This window comes from Canis lupus, chromosome 31 (genome assembly GCF_003254725.2).
Source record: "Canis lupus dingo isolate Sandy chromosome 31, ASM325472v2, whole genome shotgun sequence".
In the NCBI taxonomy this organism is placed as follows: domain Eukaryota; kingdom Metazoa; phylum Chordata; class Mammalia; order Carnivora; family Canidae; genus Canis; species Canis lupus.
Window position 1 is genome coordinate 39,096,167 of NC_064273.1, and position 15,908 is coordinate 39,112,074.

The 15,908-nt window shown below is 55.6% G+C and overlaps 1 protein-coding gene across 20 annotated transcripts in view; it reads left to right on the plus strand.

Moving 5' to 3' along the window:
* The window catches only part of PCBP3 (poly(rC) binding protein 3), a 251,944-nt gene that overhangs the window by 159,844 nt on the left and 76,192 nt on the right, over nt 1–15,908 (plus strand). Inside the window, exons 3-4 of one of the 20 annotated variants that reach the window (XM_049104552.1) lie at nt 7,216–7,302; nt 10,011–10,140. The exons of 18 other annotated variants lie outside the window; for them this stretch is intronic. The gene's annotated coding sequence lies outside the window, so the exon portion shown is untranslated. Of the gene's footprint in view, nt 1–7,209; nt 7,303–10,010; nt 10,141–15,908 lie in introns of those variants that run through there. One more of the 20 variants, XM_035709257.2, reaches the window with a different exon arrangement.

Consider the following 15,908-nt stretch of genomic DNA (forward strand, 5'->3'; position numbering starts at 1 on the left):
CTGGGTTCTCCTCTGGGCCTCCTTGTACAGCCAGAGGACGGGCAGCCGGTGGTTCTCTGGAATGGACTCGTGAGCTGGCGAGGACACACGGAGCCTGTACGGGCCATGGGGGAAATCAACGTGGGAGCCTGGGGAGGAACGAGCCGCCGCCCGCCCGGGCCCTGCTCGTGTCTGGCCCACCCGGGGACCTGGAGCTTCCGTCTCCATGCATTTGGGCTGATCTAGACAAGAGATGGGGCTCGGGGCTACCGGAAGTGGGGGCCAGTCACGGGGGCAGCCCCTGGGCACACGGCCGTGAGAAGCGAACCCACAGACACGGAGGGTCACGGTGCACCAAATGCCATCCCGGCCTGCATGTCGGTGCAGGCCATCCTCCCAGGAAGGTCCACCCCTGAGCAGGCCCTCACTGAGCTGCTGACCGGCAGTCGGTACCTGTTACACAAAGAGTGTCCTCAACTGGCAGTGCCCCAGGAGAGGGGCCACCTCGTGCCACCTGTTAGCCATCGGACTAGGAGGTCAGGTGTGGGAGCCAACAGTCTCCTCTTGGAGACCAGGAGGCTGACGCGGTGCGTGTGAGAACGCAGGGGAGGGGCCCACCTGAACGCTGCTCACAGGGCCTTTCAGTTCCGAGGCAGGCCTTTGACCCTTGCTGAGGATGGCAGCCAGCCTTCCTGCTCCCCACTCCTCGCCCAGTGGGCTTGAGGAGCACGTGTCGGGCTCGGGCTATGGCCACGCTGAATGCCCGACCTGCCGACGATGGAGACCGCCCGCTGAGCCTGCCCCTGGCCTCACATCCAGGGCCCAGCTGCCTCCCCCCACCCCGGCCCTCATGGCAGGGCTGGTGGCCCTTGGGTCCCTCCCCGCCTGGCAGGGCATCGGGCCGGAACAGCCCTTCCCAGCCGTGCCAGCGCCTCACCCGCCCTCCCGGTTTTCACAGTGTCTGTTGACCACGGAGTGCATCCTGCAGCAGAAGGGGCAGCCCCAGGCTCCTGGCCACCGTGTTCCCAGGCCTTGCTGCCAGACGGGACTGTCCCCCCCACCCCCCGCACAGCACGGAGGGGCGCGTGCAGGCCAGAGGACCGTGTGACGGCCGTGTGCACCACAGCGTCCCCGTGCCCCCCCCCTCCCCCGCAGCGGGCACAATTGTGAACGATGATGCTTCTCAGAGGTTAAGACGGCCTAAGTGGCCTCAGCCAACCTGGGAGGGAGTGATAGCGCTGATGGGGCGCGGCGAAGCCGGGGAGTAGGGCCGCAGGACACAGGACGGGCATAGAGCCCTAGGGAAGCGTGTAGGGCCCTCCTCCCTGACGGTCTCTGAGACTCTCCCTGTTTTAGGTGACGTTGGTCCCAGGAGTCCGGGGCCAGGGATTCTATAGAAGGTCCTTCTGTTGGGGTTTGCCTGCTGTGTGTCTCGGGGTTAGGTTGGGGCTACCAGTTGTTTCCAGGAAGAGCCCAGAGGCGAGGTGCCCGGGTCGTCCGCTCCAGGGCCTACACTCTCCACGTGGCTCCCGCTGCTGACGCCGACCTGCGCCGCTGGCCCGGGTGCGTCTGTCGGGTTTCCCCGCTCCGTGTGTCGCTGGGCTCTTGCCGGGGGGTCGCTCTGTCCAGCCCTCACTTGAGGACTGAGCCGGAAGTACAGCTTTAACTCTTAACTTCTGCTAGAATCTGTGTTCGTATCGCTTGCGAGATTAGAATCAGTCTTTCATTTTTTTTTTTTTTTTTTTTTTACTTTTTGGCTTAAAACAAGCTGTGCCGGCACCTCTGTTAAGGGATCCCCTCAGCTCCCCCGTGACCCCCGCTTACCGTCGTGCTCCCCTCCAGCTGGTTCCGCTGACCCCACGGCGCTGCTGTGCCAGTAGCACGGACGTTCAGGTCTCTTTCTGTGTCTGGGTGACGCGCCACGCCTTCGTGAGGTTCCCCGGGAGTGCAGCGGGGCCGGGGTCGTGCACGGGGTCCACAGGGCCCTCGGGGTGCGGCCCTTCTTCCCACGCGCAGGCCACTCTGGCGCCCTGCCTCCGGGGTGCTCCCCGCTCCCCGTCTGCAGGGGCTGGGGACCTTTGCCCCGTGGTGCCAGACTTCCAGCACCGGCCAGTCCAGCAGCCGCCCGTGGGGCCTCAGCGGGTGCGATGCCGCTGCCGGGGGTGACGGTGGCAGGAGCCTCTAGGCCCACGGCCCAGCGAGCTTGTGGCGTGTCCTGAGGAGCGCCACAGCTCTGCCATCTCTAGCACTTCCAGGTGGGATTTAGCCCCCACCGACTGACCTCTGCCCCACATGCCCAGTGCACAAGGGGGCTGACAAGATGGTTTTAGGTTCGAGGCAAAGCCAGATGTCGCCTCTAGCTCCTGTCGCCTTGAGGCAAGCCCTGCCCTGCCCACAACTGACACACGGAGATGTGAGTCCCCGAGCCCCCAGCGGGCAGGCGGCTGCAGAGCAGAGGCCAGGCCGGAGGAGGTCACACCACAAGATCCAGGAGCAGACGGAGCAAAAGCAGAGTACGCGCTCGGCGCCACCTGAAAATACCGCTTCACTCGGTCGCTCCCCAGATTGGATTACTGCCTGCAGGTTGAAGCACCCTCTTCCCCACCAAGGACCACCTTTCTGGCAATGCACTGCCTACGTGCCCTGCGGCCCATCCCTCGGAGGCGATGGGATCGGTCATTGCTCTTGTCTCTGAGCAGCCACAGCTCACCCGTAAGCTCTTCCTGCGTCTCGTTTCTCCAGTGGGTTTCGCTGTACAGTTACGTCGCCACCGCGTCCACACGCCACGTGCTCCTGTGCACGTGCACACGTCCACCCACGCACCCAGAGCAGGTCCTGCGCGCTGCTCGTGGCCCGGGACCCATGCGCCGGTGGGCCCTGTGGGATTGCAGGTGCCGTGGGATTAGAAAATCGTGAAATCTGTCTCCTTGACGGCGCGAGCTCTCTGCTCCGTGTTCTTGATTTTATTTTCTTTTTTTTTTTTAATTTTTATTTATTTATGATAGAGAGAGAGAGAGAGGCGGAGACATAGGCAGAGAGAGAAGCAGGCTCCATGCACCGGGAGCCCGACGTGGGATTCGATCCCGGGCCTCCAGGATCGCGCCCTGGGCCAAAGGCAGGCGCTAAACCACTGCGCCACCCAGGGATCCCTTGATTTTATTTTCAAGGCTGAATTGCTAGGGACGGGGCTGGTGTGGGCGAGCAGGTCCCCACCCGGGGCGGGGGCCAGTGTCACAGGCTGCATGCCCGGCAGAGAGGCTCCCGTCACGTTGGCCACTGGGTCGGAGATGCCGTAGGTTTTCTGGAAGAACGGCTTCTCAACTTCTATATGTATGTGCCTGTGGTTAATTTCCAGCACCCTAAAGTGGTTACTTTTTGGCGGTTTTGTCTAGTTTTGTCATTGTTTGGGGGGGGGATTTTTTCCACGCCCCTCCCTCCCCCCGGTCCACATCCCTCGTTACTTCCCTCAAACACTTTAGACCTTTCCAGGGAGGCTGATTAACTGCAATCAGGCTTCGGAACAGTCAGATTCTTGCTGTTTTTTGTTTTGTCCCTTGTTTCCCTTTATCTCCGCAGCCTTCCTGTTCTCAGAGAGTCTTAGGGCACGAAGCCATATCTAGAGTTTTTCAACTCAGTCGTGGAAGCAGAGGCTCACGTTGGCCTGTCATCAGATTTTTCCGATCAGGATCGCTTACTTCCGGCGAAGCATCACCAGTGGGGACGGCGCGGTGAAACTCTCGCCTCCCTGCCTGGGCTTCGTCCCCCCCAGTCTGTGTGGGCGGAGGGGGCTTTCTGAAAGGTGTAGGGGGCTGGCCGCCCGCGTGGGGCAGTGGCTTTTCACAAGCGCCAAGGCCTTCTTAGTTCAGCTCGTCGCTTCTGCAAGAACACAGATGGCCCTGGGTATGTAGGAGATGCCTCAAGACGATGATGCCGGACTTGGGGGCCTTCAGGAGAGAGCCGAGTGTCCCCAGCGGTAAAGATCCGAAGTCCCCGAGGGGCTCCCCAGGGTTGTGAGACACAGTCTTACTGGATGGGAATGTGCTTCTCCCCGGGGAAATATTTGCAAACCTCCAAGCCTTGCATTTCACAGGTGGGCAACTGGAGAGGGTATCCCTGGTGCCTGGGAGTGTCCCTGAGGCCAGGCAGCAGTCCTCAGCAGCCCTGTCCTCCCTTCAGTAGGATTTCAGAGGCAGGTCTGGGGATTAGAAGGGAAGTGGGAGTTAGAAGACAGGGGCGGCTTGGACCACGAGCCTCCCTTCCTTGGAGATGCCTCAGCCGAAGCGGTGGTGGAGGCGGGCGGGGGGGGGCAGCCTTCATCAGGCAGGACAGCACGGCTGCTCCAACAGAAGGGGCATCGGCGTGGGGGCGGGCGTGGAATCTCATTTCACACGGAGGAGTCACCACACAGTCTGATGTTGGCATAGAAATAGATGCAAGTGTGATTTTTCCTTATTTATTTTTTTAAAGATTCATTCATTCATTCATTCATTCATTCATTCATGATAGACAGAGACACACAGAGAGGCAGAGACCCAGGCAGAGGGAGAAGCAGGCTCCATGCAGGGAGCCCGACACAGGACTCAATCCCAGGACTCCAGGATCAGGCCCTGGGCTGAAGGCGGCGCTAAACCACTGAGCCACCCGGGGATCCTGATTTTTCCTTATTTTAACCACTAACGTTACGATACAATTATTGCCAAATCACTCACCACGAAACCGAATCTACGAATAAACGCAGGGGAGGAAACAAAGCAAACGAGAGCAGGGCAGGCACCACCCGTTAGCGGAGGGTTGGACGTGGCGCCCAGAACTGCCGACCCACACGAGACGTGAGACGCGCGGGACGTGAGCAGGGCCGCGCTCTGCAGACTCATTCCTGTCACATCTGGAGGTGCGGACGGCTGTGCAGGGACATAAAGCGGGTCAGCAGGCTCTGCTTCCGGGAGCAAGGTGCTGAGCACAGCCCAAACCCCGGGCGTTCCATATCCAACGAGCACAGAACACCTCGAGAGGTGGAGGCACGGGCAGGGCAGCCAGCGGACCTGGGCACCCCGGGAGGACGTGGTGCTGAGTCCCCGGGAGTTCCCTTTGCCTCATCCGTCCTGGACTGGGTCCCGGGCATCAGAAACCTAGGACGCCAGCAGGTGGAGGAAATGACCAGACTCATAGCGACAAAAAGGCCAGGAAGGAATTTGAGCGACTGAGCGGGGAGGCCGCGCGGAGCCTTGCGCTGCCCGTGCTGCTGGTCTGGGAGCCGCCCCGGGAGCACCGTGGGGACTTCTCACCGTCCTGGTTGAGCCACAGTAGCTAAAGAGCCCCAAGTCCCAGGGGCTCATAAATACGAAGGTTAGTTTTGAGCCATGCGGTCGGCTGTGAGCCTTCCCAGGCGGTGGGATACGGTCACGTCCGGCTGTTGCAGGGTCGCGGGCTTCTGGTCCCCCACGGTCCAGGAAGGAATCTCGGGGCCCAGAGGGTCAAGCGAGAGCGTGTTCAGTGAGGGTGAGAGCAGAAACGGAGGAACGCCCTCCAGAGTGAGGGGTCCTCGTGGGTTGCCACCGAGGGTGTTTAGGGCCCGTGTGTTATCCAAAACCTGGCCGGGAAGCTGTGGCCTTGAGGCCGCTGCCGTCTTGGTGTGAACGAGCACTGCCGCTGACCCCGTAAGGACTCCCGTCTTCGAGATCTGGTCGTTCCCCGTGATGACGGCGTGGCCGCCAAAGAAACGTGCTCTCTGACGCTGGGGCCGGGTGGTCTGGCCGCTCCCTTAGCTCTTGCTCGCTCTGGCGTAGGACTCGGCCTGGCAGGGGCCCCCCATGTCTCCCTGCCTGTACCTTGACCCTGTCTTCCCCGTTAGGGAATGGGATGCTGAGTGCTCTGGCTGCTGCCTGCTGCAATGGGGGCGACAGGCCGTACGGCAGTTAGAGTCCATCCAGGGGTCGGACCAGGGGCCTGTGATACGTGGCTGGGTCAGGGGCAGTGGGGGGTGACGACGGCAGGCGGTACGTGCATCAACATATGCAAAAGATAAGCACAGACCAATATCAAGCTCAAAATCATGATCACACCTACTAGGTAAGATCCCCAAATACCAAGTCCATCAAATACACCAGTGGATCTCTCGACCTCATTTAACTGATCACAAATGTCCCCATTCACTGGGACGCCTTGCAGGAGTTGTCTGTAACGTTAACAACATGTGGGGTGACCCGGGAGTCCCGCCAAGGAGGCGGCCCGGGCTATCGGGTCAGTTTCCCTGAAGCTCATCCCGAGCTGTCTGGCTTACGCAAGCAGCAGAGATTCAAAGATAATCAGAACTGGGCTTTAGGGATCCCTGGGTGGCGCAGCGGTTTGGCGCCTGCCTTTGGCCCAGGGCGCGATCCTGGAGACCCGGGATCGAATCCCACGTCGGGCTCCCGGCATGGAGCCTGCTTCTCCCTCTGCCTGTGTCTCTGCCTCTCTCTCTCTCTCTGTGTGTGACTATCATAAATAAATAAAAATTAAAAAAAAAAAAAAAGAACTGGGCTTTAACATCCGTAAAGGTGAGTTAACTGAAACGTAATTTCTCTCCATCATAACCCTCATCGTTAGAGATAGCCAAGTCAAGACTGATTTGTTTGCAAAACGAGTCCCAATTTTAACAAACTTGTTTTCGTTTTGAAAATTTTACTTATTTATTGGAGAGAGAGAGAGTGAGCAAGACGGAGAGAGCACAAGAGGAGGATGGGGAGGGGGGGCAGAGGGAGAAGCAGGCTCCCCACTGAGCAGGGAGCCCGACGTGGGACTCGATCCCAGGACCCTGGAATCATGACCTGAGCCGAAGGCCAGACGCTTCACCGACCGAGCCACCCAGGCACCTAACAAGCGTGTTTTAATTATTTACATACGCTCAGCAAGAATAGCAATTGTTTGTATAGATCTTTAAAATTTGCCTTGCTGGAACCTTTTAAAAAATTTTTAAGATTTTTATTTATTTATTCACGAGAGACACAGAGAGAGGCAGAGACACAGGCAGAGGGAGAAGCAGGCTCCAGGCGGGGAGCCCTGATGCAGGACTCGAACCCGGGACCCCGGGGTCACAACGTGAGCTGAAGGCAGATGCTCAACCACTGAGCCCCCCAGGCGCCCTTTTTATAAGAAATCTCTAGGTTGTACTTTTAGTACCTCTTTAGGCCAGAAGCGAAGCCAAGTACTTGCCATGAGACATGCCTGTCGATTTGAGCTGGTGAATTCCTTTTCAAGGTCTCCAGGTATCCTCAGTTTCCTGCACCTGCAAGGAAGTGACATTCTCTGCTCACCTGGCGAGGCCGCTGGGAACTCTGTAACCAGGTACATTTCCAAGGGGCTTCGTGGCTCCACATTTCGTAAAGTCAACCTTAGTCCCTTAAAGCCATCTGGTCCTGAGTCTGTGCTTGTCTCGCTCAGATACGACACTGCAGTCAAGGCCTCGGTAAAATAACCAATGTTTTTAAGGGTGTCCCGAATGGATTCTTACGGAATTTATGTAAATCACTATAATTGCCATGGAAGAAAGAGTGGTTACTGGGACCTTTCTGAATTTGAGAGTGTTCGAGTAGAGAGAAAAGTTAAATGCCTCAGTTTGTTTACAAATGCACACTCTTTATTACGTTTCTGTAAGTCATAGTTATCTTAAGTTTTCTTAACCCGAAAGACCAAACATTAGAGACCCAGCAGTGTTTTAAACAGGTCACAAAACTATAATCATTTGCTTATTAGCTCATTTAGGACCATGTTTCTAATTTTTGTTCAGTTTATTTTTTTTTTAAGATTTATTTATTTATTTATTTATTTATTTATTTATTTATTTATTTATTTATTTATTCATGATAGACACAGAGAGAGAGAGAGAGAGAGGCAGAGACACAGGCAGAGGGAGAAGCAGGCTCCATGCAGGGAGCCCGACGCGGGACTCGATCACGCCCTGGGCCAAAGGCAGGCGCCAAACCGCTGAGCCACCCAGGGATCCCCTCTTTGTTCAGTTTAAATGCAGCTTTAGTTAGTTCTAGAAACTCTTACCCATTTTAGTTTAGGATTTTAAGGATATCAAAAGCCTGTATTTTTTTCCTAAAAGTCTTAACCAAAAGGAAACCATCAATTTAAGAAAACTCTTTTTTTTTTTTTAACTGTAAGTGGAATTTCAGTCTTCTACAGTGTACCTTTGAAATCATTCGTTTCGATCCTAGTCCCTCCTGACCACGTATAACATTTCCTTCCAGAGGTCTCCTTCACAATCTCCTACAACTTTCCTGTGCATTTAGATTTTGCCCCAAGCCTTTTTTTCCCCCCAAACAACCAGTCTTATTTGGGACAGAATTACCTTCTTTTACCTTGAACAGAAATGCACTCGTCACATCTCCCCTACACGTCGCCTGCTCTTCCACACAGAATTGCTCCCATTATTCTCAGGAGTCATAATTCCCCTTAGCAGAGTTCCGCCCTCTTAGAAACCTTAGCCTCCAAAAAAAAAAAGAAAGAAACCTTAGCCTCCAGGGAAGACTAAGGAGCCACCAATTGTGACCTGTCGCACCAGAGCTCTTTAGAGGGTGGTTTGAGGAATCCGTTCAGTACAAAGCAGATGTAAGCAGATTCCGTTTCTTTGCAATAAGAAGTCAAAAGCTCAAGCCTGTGTCCAGTAGTCAGGGCTTTAGTACTTTATCCCGTTTGGAAAGGACCTAGGTGTCCAATGAATATAATCCCAATTTATTACCCAAGCAAAACTTTAAAGTTTCAGGTCACCAAAGACTCACAGCTATCTTAACCATTATCCACGGAAACTTTGAGACTAACCGGAGCTAGTTGGTTTTAGTTACAGCCGTTAACCAGGGAAATGAGGGAGAAGCCCCCACATGTATTAGGAGGAACAGTGAGAGAGAATAAGAGTCAGCGTCCCGTTTGCCAGGGAGGGCCTGGCCTCAGTCCAGCAACCCGGTTTGTTCCGGGGAGGCCTACGTGGATAGTTATCATCCAGTCTGTCAGGAGGTAGAGCCCTGTTTTCTGATAGATCCTATTGAGGACAGGGAGTGTTACAGGAGCTCAGTCCTTCCCTAAATTTTGCAATCCAGATTATTTCCAGTGAGTTAAAGGGCATCCCCAAGGGAGAGTCCTTGGGAACTGAAGAAGAGAGAAGATCCATTACCCACGGACACCCGGGTGGCGTCCCACAAAGGGTACGTCCGAGCGACCAAGCCATCCCTGGACCACAGTCACTATGCCGCCTGCCATTACAGGCCCCGTAGAAGAGATGCTGCTGCACCCCCTCATGTCCCTATTGCCTCCTAGGTAGGTGCCTGGCATATGGACCGAAATACCCTGCCTTGGAGGTTGTGCTGCAAAGGTCACACCTTGTTTTACCTTGCCTTGAAGAACCCACAGTTTTTAACCCATAAAAAAAAACCACTAGAAAAGCTTTGCAAGGGGAGACTACCCAGTTTTGCATTACACAATCCAAAGGACTCCTCATGAGGATGGCCGGTTTCCCATCCCATGAATCCCATACTTTCCCGTACGTGTCATAGAGAGGGGCCTCTGAGGGTCCCCACACACCAGCTCTCTGTCCCTTACAGGGCATCCCTTGGTGGCCAGTCCTGCAATGAGATGGGCTAACACTCTAGGAGCCACCCTGACCTGCACCTGCAACCCGACCCTCCCCCTCTTCTGGACTAGCACCGAATGAATATTTAGGTGGCTCAGCCATCGTCTAGGGTACAAACTGGTATCTAGGGATCTATGGGTAGGTTTGTGCTGCTTGTGGAGGCGGCTTCCCTGGGCTGTGACCTCCAGGGCCAGTCTCCATCCTTTTACGTGTCTCAGACTCCCTGTGGTCATTCATAATGCCCCGGGGCAGGCTCAGAGCCCCGGGTGGCCGGCCCATATGTGCGCTTCCCAGATAAGGCCTGAAATCAGGGGAATCTGGTCACGTGTATCTTCAGAGTTCCCATATGGAACCCTCATTTGTTTGTGTGCACCCCAGGCTCTGGTTAGCAAAAGCCCAATTAATGGTTTTGGTTTATTTTCAGCAGTAAAGCGCCTGAGCATCCTTTCCCCTAAATGCGTGATGACCTATATCAGTAGATGAGGCCCTAGTACAAACATAGAGTTCCTGGAGAAAAGGAGAAGTCATTTGAGAAAAAAGCATGAAACCAGAGGGTAAGTGAAGGGTTACCTGGTTACCCTCTGGTTAGGACGGGGACAGTGTTCCCTTCCTACAAGGGGGGGAGATTGCCCGGGTCTTTCCCAGAAGCCTGTCACCTGAGTCTTAATATCAGCGACCACACTTGTGGCTCTTACGTGAGCGGCGTGACCTGTACCCTCGCCCTTTCCTTATCAGTAGTGGAAGGAAGGGAGCAGGACCGCTGTACACAGGCCGGTGAAACTTCTTCCCACAGGAGACATTACACACGTGGCCTGACCTCTCTCCGGGACGGGAGTGATAGGTAATACAGCCACCCCAGTTTGCACTCTGCTCACGGTGGCTTACACCCTCCTTCCCCGTGAGGCAGACGACCAACAGCTCAGCGCATCCCAGCCTGGGCTTAGTGAGCTCCCCATCTGCCTCCTGTCGCTCTGGAGCCCTGGGGTTCCAAAGCCGGAACAAAAGCTCCAGCCTTCTGCTCCCCCCACTTCCCGGCTGGAAGCAGTTTGGATATGGGGTGCCGTGGACTGAACTGTTCCCCCCCCCCAACCCCTCAGTGTGGCCGTACCTGGAGACCGGGCCTTGACGGGGGTTAAATGAGGTCATAGGGTGGCTGACCCGGGAGGACAGGTGGCTCATGCGAAGAGACGAGGACACAGACAGGCACAGAGGGACAACCTGTGCAAGAACTCGGGGAGAAGGTGGCCATTCCCACGCGCGGGAGAGAGGCCTGGGGGAGGGGGTGGCCGGAGCCCCCAGCCTGAGCTCGGCCGTCCAGCCCCAGCCCTGGGAGTAGCTAAGCTGGGGTCTGGGGGCCGCCCTGGCGGGGTCCGGAGACCCTTTGCGGGGATCTGTGAGGTCAGGAATGGCTGCTTCGCCGGCACTGAGCCCTGCGTCCGACTTCTCGCTGTAGGACGCGCTCAGTTAAGGCCAAGTGACCCGGTGAACCAAACCTGGAGCCTTCAGCCCTGCAGGGAGAGGGAATCGGGGCCGTCCTCGCCCGCGGGAACCCGCCTTCGTGACAACTCGGCTTTGGTGCGCTCACCTGCTGGCCTGGGGGACGGCGGTGTAGACTGCGTTACTTGACAGACGTTTTCTCAGAAAAGACTGACGTTAGCCCGTCGCTTCCGGGACTCCCAGCTGGTGGGGTTGTTGCCGTCGGTGACCTTTGACCTCTCAAGTAAAAGTTAGAATTTCCCCAAATTTATAGCTGCTGCCGTTCACAGCTAAGACATAAGACTTTTCTGATGAACTCGATGGTGATATTAACAAATGTGGATTTTTTTGATGTTGGGTAGGGAAGTATCTGGAGAGCTGCATGGTCGCTGGACCAGTGTCTTCCCAACGGCCCCTACGTGGTATCATGGAAGTCATGCACGGGTAAAGGGTATACTCAAAATTTGGGGTGAACCAATGGCTTTTTACGTAGTTTCTCGTAGAGCCGAGGAGGCTCTTTGCCACGGTTTCCTCTGGGTTCAGATCGCCCTTCTCCGCTCACTGCCCTTTAAGCAGTGGCCGCTTGAGCTTCGGTGTCCTGGCAAAGGAGAGCGTCCCCAGTTACTGAGACGGCTGTGGACATAGCGCTCCCCCCTCCAGCTGCACGTCCGTGGGGGCCGGTGGGCTCCGCGCATTTCAGCCCGAACGAGCGCACCTAACGGGTTAGCACAGAGGCAGGTGGGAGGACGCGGCTGTGTCTTCCCGGGCAGACGTACCGAGGGATGAAAATGTGGGCCTGTGCCACGGTCTCGGCAAGTTCTGGTTTGGGAAAATACAGTTAACTTGCGTGGGTTTGCTACTATCGTTAACTGAATTAACAAAATAATTTAAAATTAATAAAATAATAAAACATTTATAATTAATATTATGTTAAATATCATGATGTTATATTATATTAAATTATATTGGGATCCCTGGGTGGTGCAGCAGTTTGGCACCTGCCTTTGGCCCAGGGTGTGATCCTGGAGACCCGGGATCAAATCCCACGTCAGGCTCCCGGTGCATGGAGCCTGCTTCTCCCTCTGCCTATGTCTCTGCCTCTCTCTCTCTCTCTCTGTGACTATCATAAATAAATAAAAATTAAAAAAAAAAAAGTTTAAATTATATCAATTATGTTATATAATTATTATATTATAATTATATATTATATAATAATATAATATGTAATTATATATCATATATAATGTATGTTATATATAATATATGTAACATAATCCGTATATAATATATAATATATAATATAATTAATATTATACATAATATATTAATAATATATAATACATAATATGTAGTTATATAATTATGTATTATATAATTATAACATGTAATATATAATATATATCATATATAATATATTTTTTATAATATAAAATATAATATAATATATAATATAATATAATAATATGTAATTATTATATATCTCTCTATTATGTAATTATATATAAGACAATATAATATAATATATAATATATAATATAATTAATATGTATAATATATTAATATATAGTATAATATAATGTGTAATTATTATATAATTATATATTATAATTATATTAATATTAATATAATGTTAAATGTTATATATTTAATATTTACTATTAATGATTAATAAAATATTTAAAGTTGTAGTTTTCATTTCTAACAAGGTGAGTGATGATGGATACAACCCACATAATGAAAAGTACGTGGTTGGCGTCCACAGTGACTATTATGAGACCAAGGAAGTCTTGAGGCCAAGGGTGCTGAGGACGGCTCCCCCCGCTGTGGGCACCGCGCTGCACCCCCGCGCTCCCAGGTCGCCTGGTCAGCCCCTTCTGTCCCTCCCGTTTGCGCTCACACCAGCCCACCCCCACACCCCCGGGTGTCTTTTTTGTCCCTTCTCAAATACAGCCTCTGCGACGAGGCGTGCCCCCAGCTGCCCTTCACGCTCTGCCTGCAGCCCCAAGCTCCTCCGGAAACCGGAGCTCTGCTCCAGCACGCAGTAATGGTGCTGACGCTTGTGTGCTCCCTCGTCGTCCCAGCCTCTGCCGTCACTCCTCACTCCCTCCCTGCTCCTGGGGTGGTGGCCCCGGGCCCCCCGGTGGCTGCCGTAACAGTCAGCATGGCCTGGGCTGCGCTGTGGTCGCCATCGGTTTTGGGTCCACTGCGGTCCTGCTGGACATCAGGGGGATGTTTGTCACCGGAATACAGAGTGGCATGTGCCACCTTTGCTCACTTTTGGTTGGGAAGAGCAAGTGTATGGCCAAGCACGACACAGGGATGGGAGGGGAGGGGGGACCGAGGCTTTGCCGAGCACACAGGCCCTCTGACGTCAGTGTCACCTGGAGGAAATCCTTCCATCATTCTTTGGCTCCTGTCCTCCACCCTGCGTCCTTTGTCGCCCGCCCCTGAGCCGTGCTTGGGGCCTGCCCACCTCCCCTGAGCTGATGGCTGGAAGGCCATCTGCCTGGCTCTGTTGCCAGCCCTGGGACAGGACAGGGCACTTTGTGTTTCACTCTGGGGAGGCTGCTGGCCATGGTCAGCCCTGCATGGCTCTGGCCTTCCCTCCGGGTGTTGCGAGAAATGACCCAAGCCCTTCTGCAGCTTCTGCCCCTGCCCAAGAGAGTGATGGCACAGGCCAAGCACCCTGGGGGTCCCAGGCCGTGTCGGGTGGGCCGTGATGAGAGGGTCCAGAGGTTTGCTCCTCCTCCTCGGCCACACGGCTGGCCGTGGCCTCACCCTGCTGTCAGGGTGCACCAGGGCTCGTACTGTGATTCCTCTTCTCCTTCTCTTCTCACTTATGCAGAATCTGTGCACTACGCCTTTACTCCGGGCTGGGAGTGATTTTAGGTGGGGGGGGGACGTAATGCGCCGGCATTCAGAGGGAGGGCACAGGTGAGCAGAGGAGTGGCCTCTGCACGCTGGCCGCTGTGGTGGTCTGCAAGGCTGCTGGGAGCCCAGACAAGACGCCTGGAGGTGGGGGAGTGGCTGGGCCATGTCTTGGGTCGTGGGCGGGAAACCGTGTGTCGGGCCCGAGCTCCCGCAGAGGAGCCAATCCGTGGTGTAGGAAGCGCTGGTTAGGTGGGTGGGCAACAAGCAAGGCCTCACGGGCTTGGCCGGGCCCCCAGCCAGGGCCTCACGTGTGTCTCATGGAGCTTTGCAGCCTCCTGTTGTCTCCGGGTCCTTGTCTGTGCCCGTCTGCCCAGCGACGTCGGGTCCCCAGTGCCCCAAGAGGTAGGCTTCCCTGGGCAAGTGGGCAGCCTGAGTCCCCAGGCACCATCCCGAGCTCAGGGACCTCCGTGTCCCCAGGCTCCTGGCGGGCATGTGCGTGCCAGTGAGCCCAGCTGTGAGCCACATCTTCCCCAGGGCTCAGATCAGCTCTCAGTGGGGGCAGACAGCCCCTGCGCACTACCCACGGCCAGGGGAGAGGGCAGGAGCGGCCCCACTGTGCCCACTGTGCTCCCTCCCCTGCTTGTGCAAGTGATCCCCGTCTTTGGACAGTCGTGTAAATCATATTTTTAATAAAACAAGATAGGTAACGATGGGGGAGCGTGGCACAATAACGACGTTTATAAGCCAAATTTAAGATGCTGCAAACATTTCATGACTAAGCCTTTTCCAAAAGGGAAGGGAATCAAAGGAGCGTGATCACCATCTGCTCCCGTCACTGTTGTGCAGAAACGAGGAGCTCTGTGCTCCTGCCCTCGCCCGGGGTCCCCCCTTCTCCTGCCCCAGCGCAGCCCGGTCCCCCCTCCCACCCCTCCCGGGCAGCGGGTGTCCCGCTCCCTGCTGTCTTCTCCCGGGAGGAAGGTCCTTCCCCGCGTCCAGCCTCCGGGCTTCCTGCAGCCCAGCTCTGCTCCTCGGCCCGGAACGGAGGACCCGCACCCGGCAAGCCTGTCCCGGTGATGCGGGGGCTGCTGCGTCGTGGCCGATCCTCCGTCCCGGGGGCCCCTGCCCTCCTGCAGCCCCCCTGCCCCCAGCGCAGCACCCGTCCCACGGGGTCCGGAGCACTAGCGCGTGATCCTGTTTTCCCGTCCTCCCCGCGAGTGAACGTGCTGCCAGGGGAGCTGTAGCAGAGGCCACAGCCTTTGCGGAGCGCCCGCAACCCTCGGGGCCTCTCGGCTTGTGCCGACGTCGTGTGGCCCACGAGGCCGACGAGCACCCTGAGCGCCAGACGCCTGGCTCTTGAGGAGACAAAGGGGGCGTACTTCGATCTGTTTAGGGAAGGGAAGCGCTGGAAGCCTTCTGGGGTCCTGCCTCGTTTTACGGAATTTGGCAGAACTGGTTAGTCAGCTTGTCTGGGTCCTCCAGCCTCCGAAATTCATTTACGGCGACCAGGGAGGGAGTCCTCTGTGGATGCAGACAGGGAGTCGGCCGCTGAGGTCTTGCTTCTCCGTAACGTGGGGGTCACAGCGGGATTCTGAAGAGCTTCGGCTTTCACCCGGGATGACACCTTGTTCCACAAGCTGCAAGCACGACGGCCCGTCGGCTCGTGGGCTCTGGGGAGGTGGCCGCCCGCAGCCTCGCAGAGACCCCTGCCCGCCCCCCGGCACCGGCACCGTCCGGGGATGGGACTCTGGGGGCCCAGGCGGAGGTGGATGGGGACGGCCGGCGTGCGGCAGGCGCGTTGAGCACACGCTTCCCGGGGGCTCCCCCGTTCCCTCATTCATGGGATTCGAATGTGAAGTCTGGTTTTTGAATGTTGGAGACAAATTCAGGCCACGTGGACCAGCGAGCACACGTCAGACGACATGTGGTCACCCGAGTGAAAGCCCACGTGCAGGGAAGGCCAGGCCGCGCCGGGTCG